The sequence below is a fragment of the Gorilla gorilla genome, chromosome 3, assembly GCF_029281585.2.
Source record: "Gorilla gorilla gorilla isolate KB3781 chromosome 3, NHGRI_mGorGor1-v2.1_pri, whole genome shotgun sequence".
Classification (NCBI taxonomy): domain Eukaryota; kingdom Metazoa; phylum Chordata; class Mammalia; order Primates; family Hominidae; genus Gorilla; species Gorilla gorilla.
The window spans coordinates 65,150,402-65,169,597 of record NC_073227.2 but is presented as its reverse complement, the minus strand read 5'-3'; the positions used below and the strand labels follow the sequence as shown (position 1 = coordinate 65,169,597).

At 40.4% G+C, this 19,196-nt stretch overlaps 1 protein-coding gene across 48 annotated transcripts in view; it reads left to right on the top strand.

The window, feature by feature from the left end:
• The first annotated feature begins 1,174 nt into the window (after positions 1-1,174).
• The window catches only part of ADGRL3 (adhesion G protein-coupled receptor L3), an 860,164-nt gene continuing 842,142 nt past the window's right edge, over positions 1,175-19,196 (top strand). For 28 of the 48 annotated variants that reach the window (XM_031010265.3, XM_055385312.2, XM_055385298.2 and 25 more), the window contains exon 1: positions 1,474-2,916. The gene's annotated coding sequence lies outside the window, so the exon portion shown is untranslated. Of the gene's footprint in view, positions 1,262-1,473; positions 2,917-2,938; positions 3,891-19,196 lie in introns of those variants that run through there. The other 20 variants (XM_055385304.2, XM_063705274.1, XM_055385283.2 and 17 more) reach the window with 6 other exon arrangements.

Sequence of the window (19,196 nt, the reverse complement as noted above, 5' to 3'; positions counted from 1 at the left end):
ATGTCCTGTATTAGGCAAATTCAAGTAGCATAACTTCAGCTTGTGAACATCTAGTTGGTCAGAATTCAGCAATATCATTAAATCTCCCTTCCCACCCCCGATTTTTTTAAAGGACTAACTATGCGCAAAGGACTGTAGATATAATCTTTCCTTATACGGATGATTAAAACTAGCAATTTGCATTCAAGAAAAACTGTAATCTGAAGAAGCAAATGGACAAACCATTAATGATTAAAAAGGAACAAGGAAAAAGGCAGAATAAAATAGGTGTTAGAGAAGAGGTGCCATCAAAATGTTACAGGGTATCATGAAAGGAGTGATTTTTGGGGAAAGAGTCTTGGTGAGAAGAGGCTTCTTGGAGAACGTTGGATTGGAGTTGAGCTTTAAAGAATGAATGACATTTTAACTGTCACTTTGTGTTGGGTATGTTTTTAATTCTAATGAGGTTTCAGGTTCTTCAGATATGCCAGGATTGATGTTACCTCTTAAAGAGCTCCTAGAAGTCGTTAGGTCATTCTAAATGTATACAATGAAATATAATTTGGGAAATTTAGCTACGGATGTAATGTGCTTGTTGAATGAATATGATAAATCTTAATGATTTGAGTGTACTGGTATAGAAAATAACATCTTAGCCATTTGAAATCACGACATTTTAGAGCAGGAAAAGACCTTACAAATTATGTACTCAACAGTCTCCGCTACAAAGAAGGCACCAAAAGGTTCAGCAATTGACCAAGGCCACTCATTTAACTTGACCAGACTTTTCCTCTGTCAGAAGGCATGGTTTTGGAATCCGCACCTTTCTGTATCCATTATGGTAATTTCCACTGATGATGTGAAATAAGATAATTGAATCTCCACGATTGTTCATCACACAGGGATACTTTAAACCGTGCAATGAACTTGCAGGTCGAGTTAAGTTTGAAGGAACATAAAATTGACCAAAGGCAGGAAACATTTTCAGACTCGGTACTTGCATAATGAAAATACGGAATAATCCGCACCTGAAAAAATGAGACACTGGCAGGACTTTCAAGCTGATGTCGTTTACTCACCTAGGGTGGAGTGGGAGAGGAAGACAAGAGGAGAAAGGAGGGAGGAGGGGAGGGAGGTGATGGAGAGTGGGAGGGGGAGAGAGGGAGGGAGGGACAGAGGAGGAAGTGGAGGAGAGAGAGACAGAAAGAATGAGAGAGAGAGAGAGAGAGAGAGAGAGAGAGGGAGAGCGAGCGCCGAGGCGGGCCTCGAAGCCACTGGAGAGGTACCCTTTGTCTGACAAACCCTGAAAGGGAAGCCTCTAGTAGCAGCCCTCCCGTTCCCACCTCCAAGCGTTTGCCGAACTGCTAGGTGGAGCCCGCGCCGCGGAGCCCACGAGCACTCCATATCCGGGTTTTGCCGGCCACCCCTTTCCCTGGTGCGAGCCCCCTCCCCGGCTCTCGGAGCTCTCGCCGCTGGCCCGCCCGACCGCGGCTCATTCTGGCCTCCGCTCCGGCCCCGGCTGCGCCTACCCCGCGCGCAGGCTGCACGGCCCCCGCGCGCCCGCGCTCTGACCCGCTGTCTGCGCGTCGCCCCCCTCGCCTGCTGGCCCGGCACCGCTCGCTCCAGTTCCCAGGAGCGGGGATGCAGATGCTGCAGCTGGTCGGGGTGGGCGCCGTCGCCGCCGCCGCCGCCGCCGCTGCTGGTTTTTCTCGGACTGCTCGTTGCCTCCGCTCCGGCAGCTGCTGCCGCCGCCGCCGCCGCCGCCTGTGACTCGCCCCCTCCCCTTTCTTTCTTCTCTTTTTGCCTTGGTCCTCTTCCTACGGGTGTGCGCGCGCGCGGGTTGCACGGTTTGCTTTGGCAGGAGCTCGCTCGTGTGTGCGCGTGTGTGAGTGTGCGTGTCTGGAGAGCGCCAGTGCCTCGCTCGCTCTTGGGGAGTCGAAGAAGAGAAAGAACCGAAGAGACAGCGGCGGCGGCGCGGAGCCCGGGGCCGCGCGATGGAGCTCCCACATGCCCGCAGCTGCCCGGCCCGGCCGGCGAGCTAATCATCCACCCCACGGGCTCGGGGCTCGCCGGCCCCCGGGACGCAGCCCTCGGCGGCCGGGCGCCCGCTCTGTCCGCGCGCCCCCTCCGTGCACCGGGGAAGGAGTTTGTGTGGCTCTCGCTCCGGCTGTCCGCGGAGGTTGCGGGCTTGAGAGGGGACCCTCGGCTGGGAGAGAACCTCGGGAGGACGAAGAGGAGAACGGTTTGGCGGAGAAGCCACCCCTGGCCCTCGCGGCTCCCCCTACCTATTCCATCGCTCCCGCTCCGAGGCGGAAAGGGGAGGACGTGGAAGAAGAAAAAGAAAGAGAAGGGGGGTGGGGTGGGAGAACTGGATATAAAGATTGGCTGGGGGGATGGTGGAAGATTTTTGGTCTCTTCGGCAGCGTCTTTTCTTAAGCGGCGGCGGCAGCAGCAGCAGCAAGAGGAGGAGAAGCAGCCCCAGCTATGACTGCCGCATGTTAATAGCTGCCGCTGGGTCCCTCGGCTGCTGCTGGAGACAGAGCTTGACTCCGAAGTTGTGCAACTGTGGACTGGGAGAGACATTTGAACCCTCTTTTCTCTTCGCTCCGCTTTTGCCCCCTTGGGGTGTGTGAAGCGAGGAACGTAAAGGAAGGCGAGCATTTGGCTCTCTTTTTCCTTCCCCTTTCTCCGTGGCTGTGTAGCGGAAGAAAGGGAAGAGAGACTTTTTGTTGTTGTTTCCTTGACTGGGGTCTCCACCCTCCTGCTGCTTTCTCTGCGCTTCGATTCTCGTTATTTGCCGCGTGTGGTTGGGGGTGTCTGCACAGGGGCCGGCCGGTCTTTTGCCCCGGGCTCAATGGCTGGATTGTGGAAACTGCACCCGCCTTCAGGTTGTTGAGCAACTGATGGGACGATCTCAGGGACCGGCGTTGACGAAAGGTAATTTATTCTTCGCACTCTTCATAATAGGGGTCGCCCTGGCCGGGCGCAGGCGGCGGCATCCACCGGGCGGGCAACAAGAGGGGGTGCGGGGTGCATGCACACTCGCCCTTCCACTCACACACTCGCCCTCACACACACACACTCATCCGGTCGTGGTGCGGGGCGGGAAGGGAACCTCCTGGCTGGTGGGCGCTCGGGTCTGGCGCGGGTTGGAGTTTTTTCCAGCCATTGGGCGATTTGACCGGCCGAGGGGAGTGAGGGGGATAAGAGACTGGGCGCATTCGCAGCTGCACACGCTGGGGAATAGGAACAGTTCCCACCCCGTTAATTTTCCCTCTCCTCTCACCCCAGTGCCATCCCCTGGTGGGGGCAGAAAACGGACAGGAGGGCTACTTTTCTCCGTCAGGCTGGAACTGGTGCGGCTGGAGGCGGGAGCGGGCTGGAGGACGGACAGGGTCTGGGTGAGAAGCTGGGCTCTGGGAAGATGGAAAATGCAGGGTGCCGAGCCCGGCGCGATTCTCCCTCAACGCTTGCCTGGAGCATCCCTGGCCCCTTTTGCCCAGGTCGCGCCCCTGAGTCTTGGAGTCGCGCTGCCTCCCCGCGCCCTGCCTGTTGTGTCTCCTTCACGGCAGTTTGGTTTAGACCTGCGTGCCCAGGCTTTGTTGGGCGGTTTTGGCTGGAGAAAGCTGCCACTTTCGTGGGTGGCCCGGGCTGCGCTGTGCTGGTAGTGGGCACTGGGCGGGGGGCGGCGGTGTTGCACGAATCCGGGCGGCCGCGGCGCCGGGGCGGGGTGGGCAGAGCATTGGTGGTCGCGGTTGGCGGGTTACAGGTAGGAGAGAAGGCACCTCGGCGCTTCTCTCGGGAGAAGGGAAGGCTCCAGGCTGCAGCGCAGCGTCTGAGCTGCCGCGACCCAGCCTCCGGTCCCACGTCGGAGCTCAGAAGCTTAGGGTGCCAGGCCCCCAGCACTATAGGTGGGTGTGTGTGTGTCTCTCTGTGTGTGTGTGTGTGGTGTGTAGGGGTGGGGGCGACCTCCTCTACCAGCGTTACTTGGCGGCGGAGTCAGCGTTTGAGTGTGTGCGCATTTTTGCGCCCCAGGGACGGCAGAGAGATATTTGCGGGGATGCCGGAGCTGATGCTGCTGGAGCTGAGCTTGCTTATTGAAATCGCCTGGGATCCTCTTAACTGGAAAATCTGGTCTGAGGAGGCCACGGGGGCCCCCGCAGGGTGGCGAGGAAACCTTGCCGTGTCCCCTTCCCCTGGAGAGGCGCAGCTCGGCGACATGCGTGCGGCGCGTGAGAGTCGCTGGTGCAGCGCTCGATGCACCCCAGAATGGCCCTGATGAGAACCTCATAGGGTAGTCATCTCTCCAGCAGATTGAAGTAATCGAGTCCAGCCAGCGTAACTCCTGGTCCCTGGAATTCTCTGGCCACTTTCCTACCTCTGATAGAAACATGCGCTGCTTTTATTTATGGCCAGAGATATCATAGCAGTTGGGAGAACTCGAGGCTTGCGAGCCACCTCCAGGGTGTCTCCTCCCTGTGTCTGCGTGTGATCCCTGCCTGCGGTAGTTAGAGCACATTGTAAACAACGGTGTAAGCACTCCTGCCACAGTCTCCTTTAGAGTCTAACCTGCTGTCGTCTGTTGTGTTTACTTTCCTGGTTGTATTACTCATTAGGAAGTATAAGGCTTCTTGCACCTCTGATTTTACATCCTTCCAGCCAGCTGCTGGGGAAATGAGGAGACGCATAGACTCTGGCAGGAAGGAAAAATTGCCTTCTGTGTTTTGCTCTGAAGTAAATAGGCAGTCTGCTAATTTTAGTGTCATATGGGCTTTCATCACTAGTTAAAGAATGTCATCGTAGAATCTGCAAAGAAACACTTCTTTAGCATTTTTTCATTTGGAGACTCTCCTATATTTCCCTATGAGAATAAACAGAGTTTGGTAAGATTTCTTTTGTATATTTTTCCATCTGTAATGATTCTAAATGATCTGGACTTCTGGCGCCCAATTTATCTGCATGTGGATTACAAATAGGATAGAATTCTCAGCTCTTTTATAATCACCAAAATAGGATACCAGATAATTTGTATAGGAGTTAAGAGGATATTTGTGTGTTGAATTATCTCTCAGCTTTGTTTCACCCAGTCTTTTTTTTTTTTTGTAACCAAAGCAAGGGTAAAGACTGTACATAGATAAACACAGTTTATAAAGTGTTACTTTTGCAAGTGAAACTGCTTTTTACTTTCAATAATTAAAATGTATTAAATTCCTTAGGTCTAGATTAGCTCTGACTGCTTTGGTGTTTGTTGCAAATACTTGTGTTCTATTTTGTTTTAAAAAGTATAGGGCTGTTAATGGAACAGTGTACTTTATTTTTAGGTACAATAATTTCTGGATATCTTCATTATTTTTTAAAGACCTTGACCTCTTGAAAAAGCATAGATTGCAAAAGACACTGAATCACTGATGCCTGACTTTAAGTTATATTTTTATGAGAGATATTGCTAATGGCCATCACCCTAATAGAAAACTTAGAAAATTTTGATTTAATTCATGAGAATCTAGCTTCACGTATTTGTTTCATTTCTAGATGATACATATTAAAGTCTTTATACTTGCAAATATTTCTGAGGATTAAAGAATACTTGTCCTCCCATTTTCGAAGATCTAATCACAATGATTCCCAGTCCTTACATTATAAGATTTGATCAGATCTGTTCTTTGTTTCCTAGCAGCATGTGTTCCCTAGCAGTCATACATTCCACAGGTCCTGATGTCATTAGAACTGTGTGTGTCAGTGTATTGTGCTGTCTTTAGCTGAAGGTGAATGTGTCAGAGTATTTGAATGCCATTCCATAGCTCTTCCTTATCACTAAGTATTCAGTAACCTGATCTATTTGTGTATATGGTTGACTAGACTATTTCTACAAAATCAGGGTAGGAGGAATGATTAACACAAAGTTTTATATGAACTATTAATTTTTTTTGTTTAGATAGAGATGTTAGGCTGCATCAGGCATCCCCGGCCTGAAGAGTGATAAGCCAGTATGTGATTTGCCTGATGGGTAAATGCTTTTGATGTCTCATTTTTGGTTGCTTGGTGTGATTATCCTTCAGACTGAGAGTGCTCCTCAAAAATATGAATGGAAAGTCTTTCAGAAATGATTTTCTTAATCGTGATCTTCTTAACATTTTGCAGATTTAAGTACTCTTTTCCACAGGGAATAATAGCAAGTATGGCACTTACTGGCTGCAGCTACTGTGGCTGGCATTGTTTCTACTAATTAGGAAAGGCAGATTTTTTTTATGGATTTGATTTACCATTGATTCCTTTGTGAGCTATAGCCAAGGAAATCATAAATAGTAGATTAAAAAGACTATAAAGTCATGAGGATTGAAGTTAGTCAAATAATATGATGCAAAACTGAATTGTTTTTCAGATTGGATTTGGACCACTTTAAGTGTTGGTTGAAACTCTCTTTGAAAAGGACTGCCAAGTAGAAGTGACAGTTACTGTTAGAAGTGGGGAGTTTTGGCCCAGAAATCAGCAAGGAAAACTGATTGCGATTTTCATATTTAGGATCAAACAGTGATTTTAAGAAATGCTGTGCAGCCTTAATTTAGCATGGTGTGAATGGCTAGAGTAGTTGGAATTTAAAAAGGATGATCTGTCCTTAAGTTTTGCAAATGGCTATTTTGCCTTCTCTTTCCTAGATTTGCATTATATTCAAAATATGCATTTGCTCACTTTGGGAGGAACCCTAAAGAATACGGCTGTATTGTAATTTATTATTTGTTTGCCCACAGGACATATTTACACTTAGATTATTATTATATTTATGTCTTCTTATTTCATGCAAATGCATTTCTTTATAGAATAACCAATTTTATAATTAAATAAAAAGTAAAACTTGCAAGTATGAGTAAGGTCCTCCTGACTTTTTCCTTGGTTATCTTTCTGTGTTTTGTCGGGTAGGGTAGGGTGAAGGCTAGGGAGTTGTTGATCAATGGAGAGAAAAATCCAGATTTTTCATTCATTGTAATACATTATGAGAATGTAGCGTGAGCATGCTTGTAAATAGCATTTATGCATCTAAGGTGTGCAAGTTTTTCCCCAAATCTTGGATGTCATTACTCTGATCTGAGTGTCAGCATGGTCCAATAAAATTAACTCTACTGCTGCATAAGAAACCAGGTGTAACTTTTTTCTTAGAATTGTGACATGTGCTTATGGATTCATAAGCACAAAATGTAAAAGAGAAAATAGCTGTCCTACTTGAAATTAATTGAACTTCTTTATTTATTTTGAGGGGTGGATAAAAGGGGAGAGTTTCTATATTTGCTCATAATAGGTTCTATAGACCTTGATAAATCATGTCATCCTTATGTCTTATTGACACTTAAAACAGGAACTTAGTTTCAATTTTAATGAATGTCTTCATAAAAGTGATTACAAATAGGTGTTAAAAGAAGTGAAAATTTGGTCCATATTATTCAAGAATTTAAATGGATTCTTGTGGATGGTAATCCTACTTATTTTGAAAACTATTTTTGGGATGGGAAAATAAATCATCCAACTGAATGTTTCTGCCTGGCAAAACTTCCATGTCAGTTACTTTGTAAAGCAAACAATGCTCTTTTATCAGTGTTTTCAAAGTGTCCTCTGGGGAACCCTGGGGATCTCTGACACCCTTTCAGAGGAAATGTGAAAAGAAAACATTTTTATAATAATGCTAAGACATTATTTGCCTGTCACTCATATTCTTTAACACGTGTTCAGTGGAGTTTTCCAGAAGGTATATGATATGTGATGACATCATTGCTCTGATGGCATATGTCATATGTTCTTATGTATTCTCAAGTTTTAGAATTTTCCCAGTTTATCAATACTTGAATGGTGACAGTTACAGATATCATAATCAAAAGTCACTTTAGAGGCTGAGTGCAGTGGCTCACACCTCTAATCCTAGCACTTTGGGAGGCTGAGGTGGGCAGATCACTTGAGGTAAGGAGTTTGAGACCAACCTGACCAACATGGTGAAACCCTGTCTCTACTAAAAATACAAAAATTAGCCGGGCATGGTGGTGCATGCCTGTAGTCCCAGCTATTCGGGAGGCTTGAAGCAGAAGAATCGCTGGAACCCAGGAGGTAGAAGTTGCAGTGAGCCAAGATCGTGTCACTGCACTCCAACGTGGTCCACAGACCAAGACTGTGTCTCAAAAAATAAATAAATAAATAAAATAAAATAAAAACATGAAGTCACTTTAGGTCATTTATTATTGTTATTATTATTATTATTATTATACTTTTAAATTCCGGAATACATGTGCAGATGTGCAGGTTTGTTACACAGGTACACACGTGCCATGGTGGTTTGCTGCACCCATCAACCCATCATCTACATTAGGTATTTCTCCTAATGCTATCCCTCCCCTAGCCTCCACCCTGCAACAGGCCCCGGTGTATGATGTTCTCCTCCCTGTGTCCATGTGTTCTCATTGTTCAACTCCCACTTATGAGTGAGAACATGTAGCGTTTGGTTTTCTGTTCCTGTGTTAGTTTGCTGAGAATGATGGTTTTCAGCTTCATCCATGTCCCTGCAAAGGACATGAACTCATCCCCCTTTATGGCTGCATAGTATTCCATGGTGTATATGTGCCACATTTTCTTTATCCAGTCTATCATTGATTGGCATTTGGGTTGGTTCCAAGTCTTTGCTATTGTGAAGAGTGCCACAGTAAACATACATGTGCATGTGTCTTTATAGTAGAATGATTTATAATCCTTTGGGTATATACCCAGTAATGAGATTGCTGGGTCAAATGGTACTGCTAGTTGTAGTTCCTTGAGGAATCACGACACCATCTTCCACAATGGTTGAACTAATTTACACTCCCACCAACAGTGTAAAAGCATTCCTATTTCTCCATATCCTCTCCAGCACCTATTGTTTTCTGACTTTTTAATGATCGCCATTCTAACTGTCATGAGATGGTATCTCATTGTGGCTTTGATTTGCATTTGTCTAATGTAGGTCATTAATTTTTAAGAGTATAAAAGAGTCCTGGGCCAGAAAGTCTGAGAATGGCTCAAGTAGATTTTTCTGAGATCTGCCTCCTTGTGCTCTAAAATGCCATCCATCCAGCCACATAAAGAGCCATGTAGGATGAGAAAATGATTAGATGTCCAACCTGTAAAAAGATAGGCAGGTTGGATATAGTTATTAATTTTTTGGCATTTTCATCATTCTATTTCCAAATAATCCAGTGTAGAAAACTTGTTTTTAGATTTTTTGTCCCCATTTAGTGAAATGGAAACTTTAAAGCAGCAGATATGCAGCCTGATCTGCTGACTGCTCTTGGGAAGCCTACAAAGGAGTCAAGGGGAAAATATCTTGATCTAGGCCCTAGATCAAGATATTTTGATACCTAGAAAGGCAGAGTGGTGTAGAGATGAACAGAAAGGGACTCTGGAGTGTGTTTGCCTAGGTTGAATAAGCTATTGGATTTGTGTCAAGATACCTGATCTCTCTATGCTTTAATTTCCTGATATTTTTAATGGATTTAACAATTGTACCAAATTCACAGAAGATTATGAAGATTTAATTGGTAAATCTATGCAGAGTCCTTAAAACAGTTCCTGGTGCATAATAATAACATAATTGTTTTCTGCTATTATTATTACTATCATCATCACTATTATTGGGTCTCATGAGAGTCCTAGGAAACTTTAATCAATTCCCCATGTGATTCAGATACATAATTATATTTCACACCATTATAGAGTATGTCTTAAAATGTTAGTAAATTTTAAAATTTCATATAAAAGATAATCGACTTTATTTTACTCTCACACTTTAGAACTCATGAAGGGTTATTAGCATTTTTTAGAGGAAGAATTAATAAAACACCTTTGTTAGCTTGAGCTAAGTTTGAAGTTTGATAGTGAATGTGAATGCCCAATTAAAACTAGATTTCAAAGACCCCAATTGAATATTTATATATCTTGGGAATTATTAGAGAGGAAATCACTTTTCTGAAGTGATATCAAGATGACTCACTATACTCTTAATCTGTTAATCACTATCTAAGCACCACAACAAGCCATTTTCAGTGCAAAGGATCCTTGGGGTAATTATATACTGTAGTTCAGTCTGTTTGTGAGTGGTCATATGTCTAGTGAAAGAAGCTATACATTTAGATTACCTTTACTAGATACTAAAGTTTAATTGGAGAACTGTGTAATACTTTTAAATGAGACTTTGGCAACTATTTGAAAACTTTAAGTTATAGATGTATTTGTAAGTTATATACATTTTGGGGGTATATTCTATGGCTAATTTCTGACCCAGCCTATCGCTATGAAATTAGTGCTATAGCACTTATTTCCTTCCAGAACTTTGGTCAATTCTGATTTAGTGTTGTAGAAATTAAATTATACTCCATAGATAGGCATAGCTGGGCAATGTTTTTAATTATGAGCTTCTCAGAAATGGTCTTTGGACTGAGAGTCACTTGAATACAACCCCAAATGTGCAAGTTTCTAGCTCTGTCATCCCTATCTGCAAAATAGAGATAATAAAATTTACATTTCTGGTTTGAGTAGAGTAATAGGAAGTAAATATAAAAGTACCTGGTGGAGTGAATATTTCATGCATAGTACCTTTTGTTATTAGTCATAGTATTATTAGAAATGTCCTTGAGTACCATTATTAAGAAAACGTAGTTAAATCAAATATCATTTTCTTAATTGAAGAGTTCTTGATGAGCTAGGAAAATCAATAGCATTTTCTTAAGTAGTTGAGAAAGGTTCAAGTCTTGTATTTATCTTTACTATGTTCTTTCCCTCTGTCCTTTTTTAACCTTTTAAGTACTTATTTCTGAGCTCTTCTTCATCTTAAAATGTTATGCTCTGCTACTAATTCCCCATCAAAAATTATAATCCTGACAGAGAAATATTTTTGACATCCACCAAATACTGTGTCCGAAGATTGACTTTAAATTAGGTATAAAATGAAAGTAACAATTTAAGATGTTTTAAATTAAATGCCCTATTATCTTTTCACATGTCAATCATTCTTTAAGCTTTAACTGCATCAGAATTTTCTATAATGCTGTAACCATATCAAGTCATCATAAACGTCGAAGATACCAGGATTTTCATATTTTTAAAAGATTTATAATCCCAGATTTTAAGTCTCATAAGAATGCCATAAATGAGATAAACCTATACAATTCAGATCCCAAAATTGCTTTAAAGACTAAAGCTTTTGAAAGGCTCATAAATGAGTTGAAATTTTAGAATTGACATATGTATTTCAGTTACAGTGCCAATAAGAGAAGTTATTAAAATGTGTGACTTTTACTATAATTATCCAGCATGTATACTGAAAAGGAAATGATATGATATAGTAGGTGGTAAAAATGAATGAAAAAGTAAACTGCACATTGGACTGGACAACTGGCTTGCTAAATTGTACCAGAATTAGGTGTTTTAAAGTATGACTCAAGGAACTGAAAGCCAAGTAGAAACGACACCCCCTCCTGTTTGATCAGCTTGTGTTGGTGTTTACGCATCCCGCAGAGGCAGAGTGTGTTACTATTCAGGACAGCCCCAGTGGCTCCACAGTAGCCTGAGCCTGTGAGAATAAAGGAGAGACTCAAGCCCAGTTTTTGATGTTCTGCTTGGGTGGGTAACCTGAATACTAAAATGCATTCCATTGACGCTGACCCTGTAAGAGGGTTTTCAACAGTCTCCTGTTTTGTTTTGATTTGGTTTGTTTCCCCCCTTCCCCGTTTCCTTTTTCTCAAACTCTTCCAAAGACTTTTGAATAAAAGGAAATGGTCCTGACTGATGGTCATCTTTTTGTATGAGATTTTATTTCTGGCAAGAATGGAAGGATTCAACTGGTTTTCATTAACACCTTTTGTTTTTTCAAATTTTCAGTGTTCTTGATTTGTCAATGGCTTATGGTTGTTGTTTGAACCTTGACTCAGAATACTGATCATGACTTCAAGGTGTGGACAAAGAACCTATTGAGAAATCATTTTCTGTTAACACAAGGCATGTGTGTATCTATAGCCTTTATTTATATTGGCTTTAAATGTTCGGTTGATGTTGTCTAAGGAGTTTTAATTATATTATTAACTGTAGTTGACTTTGGAGGAAGAGCTAGGCAGCCATTTAAAAAAATTATATATAATCATCTTTTGAGATTTAGGCAATTTCAATTAGTTTTCACTTTGATTCTTAACAATTTTTATGTATGATGTTTAAATATTATTTTACAGTCATTCTAAAATGGTGCAATTTTATGATAGTATCTAAGTTATATGTACTTCAATTTAACTTAAAATATTTAATAGAATGGGTGTTTTCACTATTTCTCTTTTAATTGCAAAGACACCTCCAGCTAGCTTTCTGCTGAACTGATTAATTTATTGGGAAGTTATTGTGTTTCTCACCTAAAGATTCTTGGGAAAGAGTGAAGTTTTACTTAGGTATCAGAAAAAATTGGATACCTCTAGGCTTCTGCCTCAGTTCCATGCCCCTACCCAGCCTACCAGTTTTCTTTTTCTCTGACTGCTGGAGTCATTCCCTTTCCCCACAGTCTAAGTTAAGTACTCAGACTTATACTGATCTACTGTCATCAGCTTGGTGGAGGCAGTAAGAATATTGCAGTTCCTCTGTGGACGAATGGATAGTTAGCTTGAAGAAGAAAAGGCTCAGTTAAGAGAGGGATGTTGTTCACACAAAAAGAAAGAGGTGCTGATAGTATCTGAATAGTTATTTAATAACTGGGACAAGTCAGGTGTTAGAAGAATTGGTTAGGAAAATCTTTGAAAATGGGTTTACCCTTTTCCTGTAAGAGGCCAGAGTGATCTTAGAAAATGGTTCCTTACTCACTTCACCAACAAAACCCAACAAAATTATGCAAATCACGGGGTTCAAATCTTCAGGTTCATTTCAAGAGCACCCAAGTTATCTATAAAACTGCTCAAGACATCTAGGCTCTGTATATATGAGAAGCCACCAAATATCTGAAAGATGTCCCTTTACAGAAGCAGTGTGCCATTTCAGTCCTACAGTGGTAGAGCCACTGTACAATGACAATGTACAATGCCAGATGGGAGAGCTGGACACAGGTTTGCTGGCACAAAGAGAGCTGGATTTTTTCCTGCACATGCTTAAAAATGCAGAGAATAATGCTGATCTTCAAGGTTTAAATATAGACCGTCTAGGCATTGAGTACATTCAGATGAACAAAATCCCCAAGATGTGACATCTGATAGTGCTCATGGTTGAATTAACCCGTGTATGAGCTTTGCTGGTCACATTACTGAAAAAGAACAAATTGTTCCAAAACCAGAAGTGGAGATTGCACAGAAGAAAAAGTTATGCCAGAAGAAACTGAAGAAAAAAGACTTATGGCATAGGAACAAATACAGCATAAAATAAATGCAAATAGAAGTAAAACCAGAAAAAGTGAGTTTGTAGATATGTATCCATCCATCTGTTTGAGACATCTAATTATTTTACACTTGCTGTGTACTCATTATATCATTCTTCTGATGAGAATATATGTTTATTCAAGTAAACCTTCTGTTTAGAGGCAGAGTCTTCAAAACTGTATCAAGTAGGATATTTCAGATAATTGAGCATGGATAACTTTATAGTTGCCTAAAGCATCCAAAGAAAATATACTTCAGTGTATCCAGTCGTATGTTTCAAATGATAGACATCTAATATGGGCTCATTATTACCAAAACCAGAGACTGAATATTAATGCTGACACTTGACCAGCTGAGGTGCCCTAAAGCTATTATATGTATTGTTTGGAATACTCCTAAATGTATTATTTTACTTTTCATGTATTCAAAAAAGAAAGTTATGTTCAGTTTTCATTTTCATTTGAGAGTACCAACTCAATATAAGTAGTAACATATGAAGATAATTTGGAAGAATTTTTAAAGGCTAGTGGAAGGCCTAATCAGCAGAAATCTTATGTACAATGACCTTCCTTACTATTGCAAATCCTCAAAGAAGAAGGAGCACTAAAAATTAGTATGCTGTCAACATTTTTTTAAATGATTTGATGTTATTAAGCAAACTTTTGCGAGTATTTCTTTTTCTGGTGCGTTTGATTAAATGTGTGATCTTATCTTGGTGAAATAGCCTGCTGGGCTGCAGACAGTAGTGTTCAGAAATGAAATTTGCTTAGAGCCTCTGAGCAGACATTTATTCAATGAGAACTTTCTTGAATAATAGATGATAGTGAGATAACAATGGTATGTGTATGTGTGTTTTCTTCCTTGAATTTAGGGGATGTTGAGCTAGAGCAACAACAACAACAGAATTAATGGGGTATGAAAGAAAGCATTAGATTTATATATGAGAAATTAACCTACTTTATTACAAATGAATGAACAGTCTGTATGAGGGACTCATAGTATCAATGTCAGAGGACACTGTGTTAGTCCAGATGTTTTATTTTAGCAGTCCTTCTATGTCAATTCCTTGCCGGCTACTCTCTTTTGGCTTAGTAGAGGTTACTCTGGAATGAATTTTTCCTCCACATACATCATTTGTGCGTGCTTTTTCCATTCTACTTGGGTGCTGGTAATGGCTGAATTTTGATTCCCAGTCTTTCTTCCTAGTATAGCTAATTGTACATTCTGAAGATCATATTTAAATTTTTTTTCTGATTATAGTACATGCTTATGTTGAACACTTTTAAAATACAGAGATACATAAAGTTAAAAGTGAAATCACTCAACATAACATAACATACTGGCATACCACTGTGTTCACAGAGATTATGTCATACTTAATTTTTGCTTTGATTATCTGCATCTGTATTGTGTGTGTTTAATGGAAATGAGATTAAACCATATATAGTTTGTATAATTATCTCCAATTTCTCAATGCCATTATTTTTTTGAAAGCATTAAGTATCATAAAATATTTCATAATGTAGACATACTATGATTTATTTAAACATTTACTTATTCATGTGGGTTGTCATTTGTTGCTAGAATAAGTGGTGTCACCATGAATATCCAAGTGCTGAAAGCTTGGCCTGTTCTCTAATTTTTTTCTCTAGTACAGATTCCTTGAAGTATAATTACTAGATCAAAGAGTAAATAATCATTTGACTTTTTCTACTTGGTTATAGATCCAGATGCGTCATTACCTTCTGTATAACTGGTCCTCTGAAAGTTTTGGGAACTCTTTCTTAAGAATTGTTAACTCTCCGTTGTGTATAGTTCATAGCTACTAATTCTTGGTTATGTATAGTTTTACTATGTATATATGTATAGTAACTTTTACTAACTCTTTGGTGATTCTTAAGAATTACTAATGCTCAGCTGCACGTACACCAATATATAAAAGCAGAGGTCAGTAAAATAATCAAAAATGCAAATTTACTGGTTATTAATATTTAAGGAAAGCTATGCCTCATGTCTTTGAATTTAACATATTACTAAAGCAAAACCATACAGTGAATTTTCTCCATGAAGAATTGAGTCCACCATGTGTCTAATATTTCCATAAATGTTCTTAGTGTCTTTCACTGCTCTTGAACGGACCTCGTATCTCTTAAGTTCAACTAAAGTATCAACTTAATAAAACTTTTTCTTTACCGTACTTCTTATGGGACAAAAACAAATGGTGGTTTGGATTATTGTTCTAAAATTTAAGTATGAAAAGTAGGAGCAAATTATCAGTCAATGCATTTAAAATAAATGAAGTTTGTCTATAAAAGTAGATGGGTCAGAAAAGTAATTAAACAACATTTTGGCTTATAATGAGTAAACATGAACACAAGTTTTGCTAGGTGTAACCTCAATTAGAGATCTGTCTGTAGGAATAAGAGTTAGGTACAGGCTGGATGCTGTGGCTCATGCCTATAATCCCGGTATTTTGGGAGGCTGAGGCAGGAGAATCGCTTGAACCCAGGAGTTGGAGACTAATCTGGGCAACATTGTTATACCCTATCTCTATAAAAATAATTAAAAAATTAAGCAGGCATTGGGGTGCATGCCCATAGTTCCAGCTCCTCAGGAGACTGAGGCTGGAGGATCCCTTGAGCTGGGGAGTTCCAGGCTGCAGTGAGTCATCATCACGCCACGGCACTCCAGCCTGGGCTACAGAGTGAGACCTTGACTATTAAAAAAAAAAAATCAATAAAAATAGATACATAATGTGAAATGTCCGGTAGTATTCAGGTAAAATTAAAGAGGAAAACAGCAGGTGGATAATGCAATTTGAAATCAATTTTCCAGTAATGCTGGTACCTACTGAATTTGATTTCATTGTAGTTCATTCTTTGTTCTGAGAGACTTTAAACAATATCTTTGAGACTTCTGCTTCCAATTGTACAGACATATTTACGATACATTTGTAGCAGTCAGAGTGGAAACATATTCTACTTTCAGTATCAATATTTTGTTTAAATCTGCACCAGAACATATTTATGGGACAGAGTTTAATGCTTGATAAATAAATGATTGTATAACTGCATGAATGTGCTTTATGGACCTAGAAGAAACAAGTGAACATGAAAGCAGTTTTTGAAGTTACTGTTGCAAGATAAATTTAAGTGCCATTGAAAATTGCTCTGTACATGCATGTGAAATAAAGAAAGGTACAGAAGGAATCTTGAAAGCCAGACTCTCCTGGGTTTTAGTTTCCTTAAAAATATATTGTCAAGAGTTGAAGTAACTTGCCCAAAGTGACATGGCAGTTTTGTAGCACATGGTGCCTTCTATTATGGAATTTATTTATTTATTTATTTTTTGAGATGGAGTCTCGCTCTGCTGCTCAGGCTGGAGTGCAGTGGCCCGATCTCGGCTCACTGCAAGCTCCGCCTCCCGGGTTCACGCCATTCTCCTGCCTCAGCCTCCTGAGTAGCTGGGACTGCAGGCGCCCGCCCCCACGCCCGGTTGATTTTTTTGTATTTTTAATGGAGACGGGGTTTCACCTTGTTAGCCAGAATGGTGTCGATCTCCTGACCTCGTGATCCACCCGCCTCGGCCTCCCGAAGTGCTGGGATTACAGGCATGAGCCACCGCGCTCGGCCTGGAATTTCTTAGTGTTGCACTTGAGAGTTCCCGTTTCTGATTTCAGGAATGATGTTATCACTCTCTAACTTGTATCGAATTAGTCATGTAACTTCTGTAGGTCTATTTCATCTGTAAGTAGAAGATAGGATGGTGGGTGGTCCTTTTTCCCTAAAATATCCATGGGATAAAATAAAATGGTAAGGCTTATTAGAATGCTTCTGCTTGCAAGTTGAGCTTTTCAAAAAAACTGAATAGGTAGTTGATGTTGTAAGAATTTTTACGTTTCTTCCTTCGTTAAGAGCTAAGGCTCAGTATTGCATGTGGTAATAGCATATTTTAAAAAGACGAAATAGATTAGACTATCTTTTTGTGATGGCTTAAAGAGAAAGTGACATAATGAAGATGTTTTGCATGATTTGAAACCATTAAGGAGTCTGATATATTTTTATCATATTTCTCTATTATTAAGGATAGTAATACGTTTTGTTCCTAATAAATGATTTTAGGATTTGGTATAGTTTTTTATCTCAGCTTTTTTTTTCTTATGTTTATATTAAATACTTTTTAGATTCAGAGCTTTGGGCCCATAGCAGTGTTACCTTGTATCAAGGCAGTTTCAACTTTTCTTCACTTATAAAGCAGAAGTGTATACCTTGAGTGTAGAATTCTCAGTGTCCCCGTTTTACTCCTTTTTTTTTCTTATGGCTGAATTTATTTATGTAAAATTATTACAATTTATTATAAGGTTCAACATTAAATTGTATTTAGTTCTACATTAATGAAATGATCTTTACTGGGCTTAATAAACACACAAATAGAAAAGTACCAATTGCAGTAATAAAAATATATATACATGAATGAAAATCGAAGAGGAAAAGTAGAGGGCAAAGGAGTCATAAAAGCATGATTTCAAACCTTTCCTCTATGTCACACTGGAAAAGTTACTTCACTTCTCCGTGCCTCATTTCTTCATGTGTTGAAAAGGATAAAAATAATACCTACCTTTCAGAGTTATTGTGAGCATTAAATGAGGTAATGCACATAAAACTTATTGCACACTGTCTAGATTTGTGTAAGCACCCAATACATTTTATTATTTGTGTTAATTTTTCATCAATTTGTTGTTGAAGCTGATACCTTTTCCTAAGTGGGTCTTTAAATTGTTCTGCTATTTTTCTGCAGTTCCCAAAAGACTAGCTTCATTAAATCATTAATTTTATAATTCACCATTTATTTGTTAGCACCAGATGTCTGCAGGGTGCAGGGGATATGGAGCATAACATGGCAGACAGAGCCTCTGGCTTTATGGCACATGCAAAATCATGGAAATAAAGAGGAATCAAGCAATGTATCCCTCATTAATTAGTTATAGTTAAAATTGTGGTAAGTGCTACAGAGGACAAGTCCAGGATGCTATTAGAGTTTAGCAGCAGAATCAGACCTTGTCTGAGCTGGGTGGTGAGTGGGATCTGAAAAGACTTCCCAGAGCCAGTGACATGTGAACTGAGATAGGAAGGTTGACTAGGCAGCCCTAGAGAATGTGCTCTCTTCACTTTCTGTCATCAGAAGAGCTCATCACAGACCCAAGCATGTTCTGGTGGAGGAGGTTAATAGAGCTGAGTACAGAGAGGAAAACTGAACATTGATGCCTTGATGTGGCAATAGAGACAACAAATCTGAAGTTTTCCTTATCAGAGAAAGTGAGTTAACGTAGAGAATGTTTTAATATCACTTGTCTAGCTTTAATATTAAATTTCAGGATGCCAGAAAATAAACTCTCTATTGACCATAAACGGTGGTCAGGCACTGAAGATTTGAGATGAGCAGGAATAGGTAAGATCTATACAAATATTGAAATGAAGATTTCAGAGTTTAGCTTTGGAGATATGTATCTGTTCGTATTGTGACGAGGAGAGTTTTACTCCAGAAGGTTGGTTCCTACTCATTCTTACCCTTATTTCTTCCCATCCCCATTGACTTATTAAGTACCTGGTATCTTTTGTCCCTGAGAAACGCTGTAGAAATAGAGGAGCCAGCTTTAGGAATACCAGTGCTAAAGACAAGGCTATGGTTATGACTCTGTTTGTCAAACAATGGCAGTAAAATATCAATCTGGAAAACAATTTTTAAGGAAACTGTGGTATTATTGTTTAGTAAAGACAGTAGACTTTGTCTTCTTTTCACTGCTGGGATTAAGGTTATTATTTA